The 9,854-nt window shown below is 40.1% G+C and overlaps 1 protein-coding gene across 10 annotated transcripts in view; it reads right to left on the reverse strand.

Annotated features, from left to right (window-relative positions):
- The window catches only part of CDK14 (cyclin dependent kinase 14), a 742,587-nt gene that overhangs the window by 177,869 nt on the left and 554,864 nt on the right, over window positions 1-9,854 (reverse strand).

Consider the following 9,854-nt stretch of genomic DNA (forward strand, 5'->3'; position numbering starts at 1 on the left):
TCAATTCAACAGGAATATGTGACTATAATAAATGTATATGCACCTAATTACATGGCACCTGGCTATTTAAAAGAAATGTTAATGGATCTACAGGGAGACATAGACTTTAATACAATAGTAATGAGACTTCAATACCCCACTTTCAGCAATGGACAGATCAACCAGGCAGAACATCAGCAAGGAAACAACAGAGTTAATCGACACTGTAGACCAAATGGACCTAACAGAGATATGCAGAACTTTATTTCCTACAGTTGCTGAATTCTCATTCTTCTCACCAGTGCATGGAACTTTGTCTAGGATGGATCACATGCTAGGCTATAAAGTAAGTCTCAGCAAATTCAAAAAAGTCAAATTCATACCATGCATCTTCTTGGACCACAATGCAATGAAGCTGGAAATCAGCAATTCAGGAATCTCTAGAACATATGCAAACACATGGAGAATGAACAACATGCTCCTGAATGAACAGTGAGTCATAGCAGAAATCAAAAGAGAAATCAAAAACTTTCTGGAAGCAAATGAAGATGATAATGCAACATACTAAAACTTATAGGATACAGCAAAAGCAGTGTTAAGAGGGAAGTTTATAGCAATTGGTACATACATCAAGAAACTGGAAAGGTACCAAATAAATGAGCTGTCAATGCATCTCAAGGACCTAGAAAAACAACAGCAAAGTAAACCCAAAATCAATAGGAGAAAAGAAATAATTAAAATTGGACAAGAAATAAACAAAATTGAAACAAACAAAAAAATACAAAAGATCAGCAAAGTGAATAGTTGGTTTTATGAAAAAATAAGCAAAACTGACACACCATTGGCCTAACTAACCAAAAAAAGGAGAGAGAAAACCCAGATCCATAAAAATATAGATGGAAATAGAAAAAACGATACCAAAAATGAAAGAATCATCAGAAATAACTACAAAGAGCTGTATGCCAACAAAACAGGAAACCTAGGAAAAACAGAGATCCCTAGACACCTACAACCTATGAAAATCAGACATGAGGACACAGAAAACCTAAACAGATGAATAGCAAAGATGGAAATTGAATCAATAATAAACACCTTCCCAACAAAGAAAATCCCAGGACCAGACGGTTTCACCACTGAATTCTACCAGACATTTAAAGAAGAACTAACTCCAATTCTTCTCAAGCTATTCAAAACAATTGAAAGGGAGGGAATCTGCAAAAACTCTTTCTATGAAGCCACCATCACCTTAATTCCTATACCTTAAAAAGATACCACAGAGAAAGAGAACTACAAACCAATTTCCCTGATGAACTTAGATGCAAAAATCCTCAACAAAATGCTAGCCAATTGAACCAAAAATACATCAGAAAGATCTTTCACCAGGACCAAGTGGGATTTATCCCTGATATGCAGGAATGGTTCAAGATTCACAAATCAATCAATGTAATACATAACATTAACCAACTGAAGGACAAAAACCATATGATTATCTCAATAGATGCAAAGAAAGCATTTGATAACATATAACATCCTTTAGTGATGAAAATTCTAAGCAAACTAGGTATAGAAGAAATATTTCACAACACAATCAAGGCAATTTATGAAAAACACTTGGCCAGCATCTTATTGAATGAGGAAAAGTTGGAAGCATTTCCACTAAGATCTGGAACCAGACAAGGATGCCCACTCTCACCACTACCATTAAATATAGTCCTGGAAGTTTTAGCCAGAGCCATTAGGCAAGAAAAAGAAATCAAAGGGATACAAATTGGGAAGGAGGAAGTCAACCCATCTTTATTTGCAGATGACATGATTCTAAATATAGAGAATCCAAAAGGCTGTGCTAAGAGATTACTGGAACTCATAAAAGAGTTTGGTAACATGGCAGGATATAAAATTAATGCACAAAAATCAACAGCATTTGTATACACAGACAATGCCATGACTGAATAAGAGCTTCTAAGATCAATACATTCACAATAGCTTCAAAAAAATTAAAAACCTTGGAGTAAATTTAATCATGGAATTAAATGATATCTATGATGAAAATTACAAAACATTAAAGAAAGAAATAGAAGATGACACACAAAAAATGGAAAAACCTTCCATGTTCATGGATTGGGAGAATCAATATCATCAAAATGTCTATAATACCAAAAGCAATTTACAGATTCAATGTGATACTAATCAAGATACCAAGGACATTCTTCTCAGATATAGAAAAAAATGAAGCTGAAATTAATATGGAAATACAGGAGACCCAGAATAGCTAAAGCAATCTTACTCAACAAAAACAAAGCTGAAGGTATCGCAATACCTGATTTCAAGGCATAATACAGGGACGTTGTTATCAATACACCCTAGTACTGACTCAAAAACAGATGGGTAGACCACTGGAACAGAACAGAGCTCCAGAAATCAATCAACACATCTACAATCGGCTTCTCTTTGACAAAGGAACTAAAATCAATCCCTGGAGTAAGAACAGTCTCTTCAAAAGATGGTGCTGGGAAAACTGGATCTCCACATGCAGAAGTATGAAAACTAGAACCCTACCTAACACCTTACACAAAAATCCACTCAAAATGAATCAAAGACCTAAGTCCATGACCCAATACCATGGAATTACTAGAGAACATTGGAGAAACCCTGCAAGATATTGGCATAGGAAAAACTTCTTGGAAAAGGCCCCAGAAGCAATAAAAGCCAAAACTGACAGATGAGATTACATCAAATTGAGAAGCTTCTGCACTGCAAAAGAAACACTTGTGAGGTGAAGGGACAGCAAACAGAATCGGAGAAAATATTTGCAAACTATGCAGCTGATAAAGGATTAGGATCCAGAATCTATAAAGAGCTCAAGGAACTCAACAACAACGAAACAAACAATCCAGTTAAGAAATGGGCAAAGAACTTAAACAGGCATTTCTTTTCTCTTTTTTTAAAGATTTATTTATTTATTTGAAAGGCAGAGTTGCAGAGAGAGAGAGGTCTTTCATCCACTGGTTCTCTCTCCAGATGGCTGCAATGGCGAGAGCTGCGGCGATCTGCAGCAAGGAGCCAGGAACTTCTCCTGGGTCTCCCGTGCAGGTGCAAAGGCCCAAGGACTTGAGCCATCTTCTGCTTCCCAAGCCATAGCAGAGAGCTGGATAAGAAATGGAGCAGCCAGGACTGGAAGTGGTGCTCATATGGGATGCCAGTACTGCAGGTGGCAGCTTTACCCACTATGCCACAGTGCTGGCCCCAAACAGGCATTTTTCAAAAGAGGAAATCCAAATGGTTAACAGACACATGAAAAAAAAAATCTCAGGATCACTGGCCATTGGGGAAATGCAAATGAAAACCACAATGAGGTTTCACCTCACCCCAGTTAGAATGGATTTCATACAGAAATCAACAAAAAACAAATGCTGGCGAGGATGTGTGGAAAAAGTACCCTAATCTACTGTTGGTGGGAATGTAAACTGATACAGCTACTGTGGTAGACAGTATGAAGATACCTCAAAAATCTAAATATAGACCTACCATATGACCCAGCCATTCCGCTCCTGGGAATTTACCCAACGGAAATGAAATCAGCATATGAAAGTGTTATCTGTACCCCTATGTTTATTGCAGCTCAATTCACAATACTAAGATAAGGAACCAACCCAAATGGCCATCAACTGAAGACTGGATAAAGAAATTATGGGATATGTACACCATGGAATACTACATAGGGGAAAAGAAAATCCTGTCATTTGCAACAAAATGGATGCACCTGGAAAACATACTTAGTGAAATAAGCCAGTCCTCAAAAGATAGACACCATATGTTCTCCTGATCTGTGGTAACTAATAGAATACCTAAAAGGTAATCTATAGAAGTGAAATTGACACTTTGAGATGTAATGACTGTGAACAGCCTTTGTCTCAAATGCTGAGGAATAGTTTTTTTTTTCATATTATTTGACAATATTATCATATTGTCAAACTATGTACTTAGTGTAGGGTTAACCTTATATGTATAAAGTTAATTGAAAATAGAATGGGAATAGGAGAGGGAAGTGGAAGAAGGGTTAGAGTGTGGGTTTGGAGGGACAGTAGAGTGGAAGAATCGCTATGTTCTTATTTATGAAATACATCTAGTTTGTATACCTTAAATAAAAGGTTTCTAGGTTAAAAAAAGAATTAAATGAAAAACATTTAAGGTGATAGATAAGTAAAGCACCTTGATTTAATAATGAGACATTGAATACACGTGTCACACATCACTGAGTACTCCAATGTTGTATTTAAATATACTTTGTCCAAAAAATAAACAAATAAAAGGAGTACCTGGCTCCATAGGCCTTACTATTCACTATGACAATGCTTCTAGGCCTGCACTTTGTCTGCATGCTCCCTTTAGGGGGAACTCTCTGTTTCCACCCAGTCATTTCTCTTGTTGGGAAGCCACCATGACATCCTGGGGGTAACCAAGGCCAGGGGGTAGTCTAACACGATGAGTGAACTCCCTGCCTTTCTTCCTTATCTCCCTCTTTATGTTACAGTTACCCCAGGGATCTCCAAAGAGGGTAGCTGATCACACCACCTACTGTAGGACAACCACCAAATGGAATTAGCTGAATGAACTGGCTACCCTGCTCAGTGATTGAGAGAACGTCTACCAGACCTAAGTTTGGGTCCTTGTGTGCCATTCATTTGGTAACCATGTGATTGTGGCACCCACTATGATAAGAGTATGTCAGGCAAAAATCCAACATCTGCATTCAAATTCCAATTTAAACACTTAGAACCCTGTAATTTAAACTCCTTTGCTTAGTTATCTTTCCTGTGCCTGAGTTTCCTCTTTGTTAAAACAGGAATAACAAAGCACACTTAACTTTGTTTCACTCTTGTAGGAAAATTAAATGAAGTAATACCTGCAAAGTACTAAGGATACAATGTGACACAAAGTGGCATTCAGTAAATGTTACCAGCTACCACTATCAGCACCATCAACCTCTTCCCACTCCTCCTCCTCGTCATTTTGAATGGGCTACTTAGCTTTTTGAGCCACTTTTCCTTTATGGAATATGGGATAACAACAGCATCTATTTGTATTGTGAGAGTTAATGAGATAATGCATAAAAATGTTTAGCGTGCTACTTTGTTAGCTAATGGAAATAGCTATAGTAATAGTAAAAATAAAATCTCTAATTATCCATTCCCTAGAGGTAGACTTTGCTATTCAGAACTCTTTATGACTTTGTGACTATTTAGCCACTCTGAGCAGTCTAGTTTCCAAGACAAATGGTACAAATATTTAAACATCCTTTCTAATCTATTCTGTAGAATCACTGTATCGATTTATAATCCCGTCAGGAGTACTGAAGTACTTATTCCATCTTGTCAAGAGCAGGAATTGTCATTCTGAAAAACCTGCCCTGAGTGAGTATAAATCTTGGAGAAACATGGGCGTCACTGTTATGGAAGAACACCGCCACCCCACCAACTGATAGACACCAAACTTGCAAGAGTGCAGTACGGAGCACAGATTTATGGGGCAGCAGGCACGGCGCTGCATGCGTTATGAGAAACAGTAAATCATGCGTCCTGAAAGGTGAGTACGGCTGACTGTGAACACCGCGTTCTGCCATGCGGCAGGTGCTGCTGTGACGACACACTGTGTCCTTGAGATCAATAAGAACCAAAAGTCACATACTGCAGCAAAAAGGCAGCCGGTAGTACTTCTGAAGCACTCAGTTGCTTCATTGGATGAAAAATGATGCACTGGGGCTTAGAACACTGATGCCCCATAGAGTTCTTCCTTACAGCCATCCAAAGGCTGTCTGGAGAGATCATGCTCGAGGCTCCAGAGACCACCTAAGGTAAGGGATGCAGCTTCTTCTCCCTGTGCACAAAGTCCTCTTCCTGAGACACAACACATCAGTCCCGAAGAGCTGACAAGCTCTTCTTAAAAACGAAAATGGAAACAAACGAAAAGTTTCATTTTCGTCATTTTCTTTTCACCGTGACAATACATAAGTAAATGTTACCTATGTACATTTTAACAAGTTGGAGGGGGGCTTCAAAAAGTACATGGGACAAATAGAGTCAAAACATAAGCTTATTCTTGTGCGAGAAATTCTGAAATTTAGCATAGGCTTTTTTAAATTTTTTTTTTAATTTGACAGGTAGACAGTGTGAGAGAGAGAGACAGAGAGAAAGGTCTTCCTTCCATGGGTTCATTCCCTAAATGGCTGCCACAGCCAGCGCTGCGCCAATCTGAAGCCATGAGCCAGGTGCCTCCTCCCAGTCTCCTATGCGGGTGCAGGGGCCCAAGCACTTGGGCCATCCTCCACTGCCCTCCTGGGCCACAGCAGAGAGCCGGAATGGAAGAGGAGCAACTGGGACTAGAACTCGGCGCCCAAATGGGATGCCGGCGCCGCAGGCGGAGGATCAACCAAGTGAGCCACAGCACCAGCCTCAACATAGGTTTTTCATTATAGTTATTTTCCATGAAATTTTATTACAAAATTCTTAGCTCCAAAATAAGCTTTTTTTAAAAAATAGTTATTTGGAAGGCAGTTACAGAAAGAAAGAGACAGAGACAGAAACAGGGAGAGAGAGAGAGAGAGAGCGCTCTTCCACACACTGGTTCACTCCCCAAATGGCCCAGACAGGAGCCTAGAACTCCATCCACATCTTCCTTCATCTTAGGCTGCTTCCTTGCAAGACCCTGATCCCCAGACCCAGTGAGGCTATGCCTGGGCTCCTGACACACAGAAATAGTGACATAATAAATGAATGTGAATTTGGGTCACTAAATTAGTGGTTATATGTTATACAGCAACAGAAAAATCTAAGTATAGTCTATCATAAAGCAAGTAAAAGGAAGAGCAGGGAGTCAAACGCACTGGGTCAGGCTCCACTACACACCCTCTCAATGATGAGCACTGCATAGCTAACAGCAGCAACCTCTGGGGCAGGGGGAAATGAATCGCTTTGCTTACCCTCTTTCATTTTTCTTCACTGCACTTTTCACTCTTGTGTTACACACTCCTGCATGTGTGTACACACATTATTATTCATTATCTCTCACTAGAATAGAAGATTCACTGTGAGGAAGGATTTCTTACTATTCTGTTCAGTGTTGTAATCTAATCATGCACAACAATGCCTGGGATCAAGCAGGTGGTAAAAAAATATATGCTTGATGCAGGAATGAACGTGATCATCGGAGTGCACAGTTCCTCTGTGGCAGTTTCACTTGCTTGGCCAGTGGAATGGGGCTGGCAGAGAGAGGGCCAGTTGAATGCCTGAGAACTGGAAGGCAGAAAATGCTTCCATTTGTCCTCATCCTCCTCTGTCATCGCAAGAAGACTGTATGCCCTGGTTAGCCTGCTGGCCTGAGAAAGGGATGAAAAACAGGTACAAGAGCTTATGGCTGGGGCCGGCACTGTGGCACGGTGGGTTAACACCCTGGCCTGAAGCGCTGGCATCCCTTATGGGTGCTGGTTCAAAACCTGGCTGCTCCACTTCCAATCCAGCTCTCTGCTATGGCCTGCGATAACAGTGGAAGATGGCCCCAGTCCTTCGGCCCCTGCATCCGTGTGGGAGACCCAGAAGAAGCTCCTGGCTTCAGATCGGCGCAGCTCTGGCCGTTGCGGCCAACTGCAGAGTGAACCAGCAGATGGAAGACCTCTCTCTCCCTCTCTCTCTCTCTCTCTCTCTGCCTCTCCTCTCTATGTGTAACTCTGACTCTCAAGTAAAAAAAAAAAAAATCTTTAAAAAAAAAAAAGAGCTTATGGCTGATAAATGAGGTTGGACCAGACTGGGTTCTGAGGCCACTTGTTGGAGAATTATTGTGGGACAAGAAGGTGTTCTTTGGACTTCTGGTTTCATAGAAGCCTTGTTGGCATGACATTTCACAGCACTGGCACTCTGGGGAAGAAGTCCTGGGCCAAAAGGAAGGTATAATTAATGCCTTAATAGTTCTTTTGTAGGCTATACGATGCTTTGTAATCAATATGCTTAAAGCTGCCTTTAGTACAGAACATACCAAAGATTATAATTCTGATAAATTAACAAAAGCAATGCATAAAAAGGGACACTAACCCACTGTTGGTGGGAATGCAAACTGGTCAAGCCACTATGGAAATCAGTCTGGAGATTCCTCAGAAACCTGAATATAACCCTACCGTTCGACCCAGCCATCCCACTCCTTGGAATTTACCCAAAGGAGTTTAAATTGATAAACAAAAAAGCGGTCTGCACCCTAATGTTTATTGCAGCACAATTCACAATAGCCAAGACCTGGAACCAACCTAAATGCCCATCAATGGTAGACTGGATAAAGAAATTATGGGATATGTATTCTTTAGAATACTATACCGCAGTAAGAAACAACGAAATCCAGTCATTTGCAACAAAATGGAGGAATCTGGAACACATCATGCTGAGTGAAGTAAGCCAGTCCCAAAGGGACAAATACCATATGTTCTCCCTGATCGGTGACAACTGACTGAACACCAAAAAGGAAACCTCCTGAAGTGAAATGGACACTATGAGAAATGGTGTCTTGATCAGCATAGCCCTGACTGCTAATGGACAATTTAATACATTATCCCTCATAGTATTTTTTTTGTCTGTTCTACTTAATATGACTGGTTTAATTCTGTAATTATCACACAGTTATTCTTAAGTGTTGAAAATTAACTGAAATGGGATCCCTGTTAAACATAAGAGTGGGAATAAGAGAGGGAAGAGATGTATAATTTGGGGCATGCTCGGGCTGACTTGCCCCAAATGGTAGAGTTAGAAACATACCAGGGGATTCCAATTCAATCCCATCAAGGTGGCATGTGCCAATGCCATCTCACTATTCCAAGTGATCAATTTCAGTTCACAATTGATCATAATGAAAGGACTAAGAGTCAAAGGGAGCACATAAACAAGTCTAGTATCTGCTAACACTAACCGATAGAATAAATAAAGGGGAGAGTGATCCAACATGGGAAGTGAGATACTCAGCAGACTCATAGAATGGCGGATGTCCTAAATAGCACTCTGGCCTCAGAATCAGCCCTAAAGGCACTCGGATCTGGCTGAAAAGCCCATGAGAGTATTTCAGGCATGGAAAGCCAAGACACTCTGGCAAAAAGATCTCTGTGAGTGAGATCCCAGTGGAAAGAACAGGTCTTCAAAGAGGGAGGTGCCTTTCTCTGAAGGGAGGAGAGAACCTCCACTTTGACTATGACCTTGTCTAAACAAGATAAGAGTCGGAGAACTCAAGGGGCTTCCATAGCCTTGGAAACTCATGACTGGTGCATAGGGAGATTACTGATGCCATAAACAGGAGTGTCAATTTGTAAAGTCAACAACAGGAGTCACTGTGCACTTACTCCTCATGTAGGATCTCTGTCCTTAATGTGCTGTACACTGAGGCTTAATGCTATAATGAGTACTCAAACAATATATTTCACTTTGTGTTTCTATGGGGGTGCAAACGATTGAAATCTTTACTTAATGTACACTAAACTGATCTTCTGTAAAAAAAAAAAAAAAAAAAAAAAAAAAAGAAATTATCAATTCCCAACTTGACTCTCACTGGGATTAAACATGACAATAGGTCTGATCTGATTTCATCATCATTTAAAAAAAATCATCTATTATTTTTCACTTTATGTTTCTGTGTGGGAGCAAACTGTTGAAATCCTTACTTAAGGTATACTAAGCTGATCTTCTGTATATTAAGATAATCGAAAATGAATCTTGATGTGAATGGAAGGGGAGAGGGAGTGGGAAAGGGGAGGGTTGTGGGTGGGAGGGACGGTATGGGGGGGGAAGCCATTGTAACCCATGAGTCGTACTTTGGAAATTTATATTCATTAAATAAAAGATAAAAAAAAA

Source organism: Oryctolagus cuniculus, chromosome 16 (genome assembly GCF_964237555.1).
Source record: "Oryctolagus cuniculus chromosome 16, mOryCun1.1, whole genome shotgun sequence".
Lineage (NCBI taxonomy): Eukaryota > Metazoa > Chordata > Mammalia > Lagomorpha > Leporidae > Oryctolagus > Oryctolagus cuniculus.